The sequence below is a fragment of the Oryza sativa genome, chromosome 10, assembly GCF_034140825.1.
Source record: "Oryza sativa Japonica Group chromosome 10, ASM3414082v1".
Classification (NCBI taxonomy): Eukaryota; Viridiplantae; Streptophyta; class Magnoliopsida; order Poales; family Poaceae; genus Oryza; species Oryza sativa.
Window position 1 is genome coordinate 1,024,631 of NC_089044.1, and position 6,000 is coordinate 1,030,630.

Below are 6,000 nucleotides of genomic sequence, written 5' to 3' on the forward strand. Positions count from 1 at the left end.
AAAAAATAATTATTGGACTACTTAACTCAATGAAGAGTCTGTTACCATGCTTACGGACTGAAAGCTCAGTTAACCCCAAGCACATTCAGTACAGGAGACAAGCTCAACTAACCATTTCCTCTAACATAAACTGAAAAAGCATATAAACAAATCAGTTTTTCCTAGAGAAAAAGATGGCAACTATTGCTACTTTTTTTTATCCAACTACAAAATACAAATGTACATGTCGATAGATTGCCGTGAGATCGGTGGAGATAAAAGCCACAAGAAAGCATGATTGCTGCTCTGATTTGTCACTTGAGGCCTGAAAGATAAGAGAAAACAAGTCCTCGTCATGAGGGAAATAAAAAACCTCCAAGTACCTGACATGCACATCAAGAGCAACCAGACTGTGGCCTGAATGCATTAAGCCCGTGCTCGCATCGAGTTCGATTAAAAGATGGAAAATAAGAGTTCAAAGTTGAAGCCTGAGACCAACCTCATGTGTAGAGACCACTGTGCTGGTGGAGACGAAAACTCGACGCGGATTGAGGCTGCCGGCGCCAGCGATGGTGTTTGGCGGTGGGGATGGCCAATTCGGCTTGGACCACTGCTGCTTTGGAGGAGACAGCGGCAGCCGCGTCGGTCAACATGGACACGGAGGTGATTACTCAGGTGTGGAGGGATGCAGATTGTAGCACACGCAGACCATTGCCGCGAGAGAGACTGGGGCAAGCCAGCAGATTATATTAGTATTTTTATATTAGTATAGATAATATATAGTAAACTGTTGAAATAACCATAACTGTCTGTTAATAATATTCAAAGCTTAACAGTAGTTAAATGAAAATGTATACAAAGAAATATCATCAAACGGCTCATATTATTCACATCATTTGCTGAGATGAAATGCAGTAAAAAAATCTCACAAAATTGGAAAGAGGATACATGACTAACACAAAAATCTGGTTACAGTTTCACGTTCGCTTACCTTATGAACTCCTCCGTAAATGATGAAACAATGGAGGACTTAACCACTTACTTTTGTTGTTACTATCATCCATCTTGAGCATCTAATTTTAATGCTATCAATAGGGGAGAACATCTTCTGGAGCGGGCCTTGTCTACTCCAAGTCTATTTCTCCGATATGCATTCCCTCTTCTGTAAGTGCTAGACTTGAACGTGTTAATAAATCACTATACCTATATGCGTAGCTCATTTGATCATCCATTGTTGGCAGGATGAATTACATGGAAGCCGAAGCGATGAGAAAGCCTGTCGGCTACCTAAACTCGTGCAGGATAAGTCAGCCGAACCACACATACACGCTAGATGAGAGGAAGCTACCGGAACACATCAAGGCGATGACTCCCGAAGAGAGGACAACTTACATAGGGCAAAGGCATCAGGAAAAACTGCTCGATGTCACTACTTACGTAGCTATAGCGCTTCAATCTACGCAGGACAAGGAGTGCGTTTATGCCCCATATGCCTTTGAGTAAGTTTTAATATCCACTAAGAGTATATGCATATAATCACGGCTCGACTAACAATTTTGTTTGCAGCGACCATTGGATACTCTTTCTTCTCTATCTAAAGTACAATGAAGTCATCGTCTTGGATTCTTTGACGAAGACAGCAAGACATATCAGGAATTTCTAAGAACTATCGACCTGCAAGTTATATATTATCATGACGTGTTTTAATCTTTGAGGAATGTAAATTAATTATATCTGCAAACAGTGCATTTAAAAGGTATTACCAGCAAGGCGGACAACGCAAAAAATCAAGAGAACGCATATTCGTCCGCAATAAGTGGCCGGTAAGTACATATGAATGCCAAACAGTACTACTAAAATTTCATAAATGCATGTGTCTATCCATTTAATAACCTAATATACCTTACAATCAATTGATGTTGAAAGTGTCACAAGCAACCGGTGGGAACCGTACTATGCGGATATTACACCAGCGAGTTCCTAAGGGGTAATGGGAAATATTGCGCGAATTACAACGAGGTAAGTAATACACACTTGTTAAATTAATCGCTAACTTGTATTATTGCGAATAATTTCCTTAATTTTTCGTGATTTGATGCAGCTTCCAAAATTCCCCAAGTCTGAAAGAGGTAATCTTAGAGCAGTACCTATCCTAATTTTTAATTCGGTTTGTCTAGGTTAATCTCCGATGTTAACCAAGAAGGTATGGAGCATGCGACTAAGTCTCCTGTCTTGCCGTAATTGAGAATTTAGATTAAAGTCAAGAAATTTTGTCTCGACGGGTACACCATCGCTTCATTCCATAATCCTTGTCTAACTCCACCAACCGTTCTCGGATAATCGATAAGGTGCAAAGTCTGCGACAAAGCCCTGAAATCTGACTTGACTGTTCTGATGTCTGACTTTCCTGAAATCAGTAGTCAGAACATTTGTCGTACTCGCTTAGTCGTTCCCGGTGTAGAATCGTAGAGACATGGAGTCCTCGATAACGCTGAATGGAACTTTCCTGAAATCAATACTCATAACAGAATATTAAATAGAAATAGCCCCTGAGCAAACGCTCAAGGGTAACATGCTATAATATGTATGGAAAAATTAAAAATAAGTTGAATTTGCGTGTGACAATAAAAGAGTATACTCTCTAGAGTCCCTTAGCAAACGGAGTTCGGTACTCCTCCTAGCCCCTAGCTGTTTTTATGGAAAAAGCCATTTTCCACAAAGGCAGTTTAAATCTTATAACAAACCAGCCCCCAGCCGTGAAGTTGAGAAAACCAATTCCCGATTACACGGCTTAGTTAATATGCATCCAGTGAGCACTCTAACATGACCAGATCTGACATGGTCGTTTGGCTTTGCAGTATCTAACAAAGCCTTATCAGCTCTGGGCGTTCCTAGCCGAAATCCCCTTAGGTTTTTCGGAGGCTTTGTTAGAATAGTGTAAAGGGACGATAGGACAGACTTCAAGACGAGGCAATACAAGAAAAGGAGATCAACGGACAAATATTGCACATATAAACACTTACAGAAATTGGCGTAGATGATGAGATGACCACCACATTGGGCAAAGACCAGGTGTATAGTTGTACTCAACAAATCGCTGAGTTAGTAGGAGAATCGCTACACCACTAGTCGAAGACCAATTATAGTCATAACTCGACCACTGGAGTTTAAGGTGCGAGAGATCGCTACGGCCTAATGGTTGACAACCAGGAGTAGGCGTCTCTCAACCATTTGAAGTCGAGGTACGAGAAGATCGCTACTACCTATTGGTTGAGAACCAAGATTAGGTATCTCTCAACCTTTTGAAGTCAAGGTACGAGAGATCGCTACGACCTACTGGTTGAGAACTAGGAGTAGGTATCTCTTGATCGTTTGAAGTCGAGGCACGAGAGATCGCTACGACCTATTGGTTGAGAACCAGGAGTAGGTATCTCTCGACCATTTGAAGTCAAGGTACGAGAGATCGCTACGACCTACTGGTTTGACAACCAGGAGTAGGCATCTCTTGATCACCTGAAGGCAACTGATAGGCGGCGAGATGTCGCTACAACTGTCTAGTCGATAACCAGGAGTAGGCATCTCTCAATCACCTATAGGGATGCTAGAGTTGGTTATTACATGTGCATCTCATGTGGCCAGCATGACTCACATACCCAACTTATAGCATATCTGAATGTCTGTTCGTAATCATGCCGGGTGATCAAGCCGACAACATTTACGAGGAATTATCCGTTAACAACCTATTCCCAAATAGTCCAGCCATAGCCGGTGCTATATATGAGATAAATCGTCGGTCTTCGTTGGTAGGTTTGGTGCAACAACTCAGCCTTTACCGAGAACGTTCTCGATAATGGGGTGTACTCAACCACAACCTACTCGAGTGCTCAATTGTTCCTGAAAAATATTGTCTAGAAGGCAAGATATGTAGCATAGAATATTGAATATGTACTCAAAAAAAACTGCATGAATCTTCTTGTATTATCAGGATATGACGAGCAGATTAAATATCAGGCATTATGTAAACCGTAAACAAGCATGATTTATATAACAGGAACAGAGCGAGCCCCCAATATTAGACCGTAGTCGGCCTAACATCAGAAACACTCGTACAATAGATATTGTATAAAAACATGCTCTAGGTAAACATAATAAATCATGGATTTGACTATATTGTATTGATCTGAAGAATAGGTACAATAAATCACATATGGAATATTGCGTACCTTTATAGATACATATCGGATATATCTACGAAATGAGTAGCTTAATTTTAAAAAACCAATCTAGCAATTACCTTGTTGCGTACTCGTTTGACATCATATAATCCGACATCTGTTGGTACACCGCGTATCTTGTGGCTTGGATGATCTCAATGGATCAAAATGTTGACGACGATGGTTCCGATCTTGTCAGGGCATGTACTCTGGTTGGGTCAAATCTCCCAGGTCCAAAGTAGTAGAAGTATCCTTCATCGAAAAATCCGCAGCGACATTGCCTCGATGAAGCTTGAGATGACGAGGGTCCTGATCCGCCGGAAAACGCACTTCGTTCGGGTCTATCACCCCACAGCCGAAGTCGTCAAGTAGTTTGTTGTTGGGGAATATATCTCTTGAACCCATCCCATCGAAAACCTTGAAGCACCAAAATCCCCTACCTGGCACGCCACTGTCGATGTTTGAGGTCACGACTAGATTATTTGCATGGTATGGGGATCATTGGTACCAGGGTATATACGAGATTGAGTTAAAAGAGATGGAGAAGGATTTTATACAGGTTCGGACCCCTTTTTATAGGTAATAGCATTACTTCTGTTGGGCGAAGCCGGTGTTCCTCTATACTCATCAAAATCACACAAGTACAATATTTGGGATAACGTATCTAGTCGTCGTTGACTTGGTGGCATAGATAACCAACACGTAGTCGACGACAGGATAGTCTGCCTCCTCGAATATAAACTCGTCGACATCAAAGATAGCGCTAGATCCCTCTTATCAGCCTCTGCAGGCACCATATTGGGTTTGTCTAGGCTAATCTCTGATATCGATGTCTGGCGGCGTGTGTTGATCTTGGTCTTGGTTTATCTTGTATGTTGTGTGTCTTCCCTCTCCTAGGGGGTCTTGTATTTATACCCATAGATGTCCCCTTGTCCAAGTAGAACTAGGGAGACCAATATTGATGCAATCCGAGTAGTCCTTGTAATTTCCATATAGAACTCTACTCGTCCTTCCTTATCCGGAACTCCTTCTATATATGAGGTATGATTCCGTATAAGACTTGGTACATGGTGGGCCCCACCGAGCTTAGTCGATTACTATTGGGTATATGGTATCCATAACCCTGACATGCATCAACCAAGAAACCATATCAGAGCACAAGTTCTTACCAACTTGACTCATTGTTAGCAAAAAACAGTATTACATACGCATGTCATGTACTCATCATTGTGACCGCCATTCAATTAAGCAACCACTTTACCACTTTATAGTCCTCCTGTTGATTCCGTACAAGACTTGGTACATTGTGGGCCCCACTGAGCTTAGTCGATTACTATTGGGTATGTAGTATCTATAACCCTGACATGCATCAACCAAGAAACCATATCCGAGCACAAGTTATCACCAACTTGACTCATTGTTAGCAAACAACAGTATTACATACTCATGTCATGTACTATCACTGTGACCGCCATTCAATTAAGCAACTACTTTACCACTTTTACAGTCCTCCTGCCCAAAAGTTTTTGGCCCCTGGCCTGAAACTTCTGGTCATCCCCTAAGACCGATTAGAGGAGCTCTCACGGAAGTTCCTAGCGAAAATCATGAAACCTCCGGGCCCCTGGTCTAACTTGGACAAAACCTCTTCTTTCGCATGTGTAGCAGTCCCTTCCTTGCCGAACGTCAAGCATTGTTTGCCATTCACAACGGCACTTGCATGGTCGACTTTCATGGGGACAAAAGCCAAGACCATGTCCAAACTTCTTGTTGCGAGTGGTGATAGTCTTGTAGAGTGCCTATTTGGATT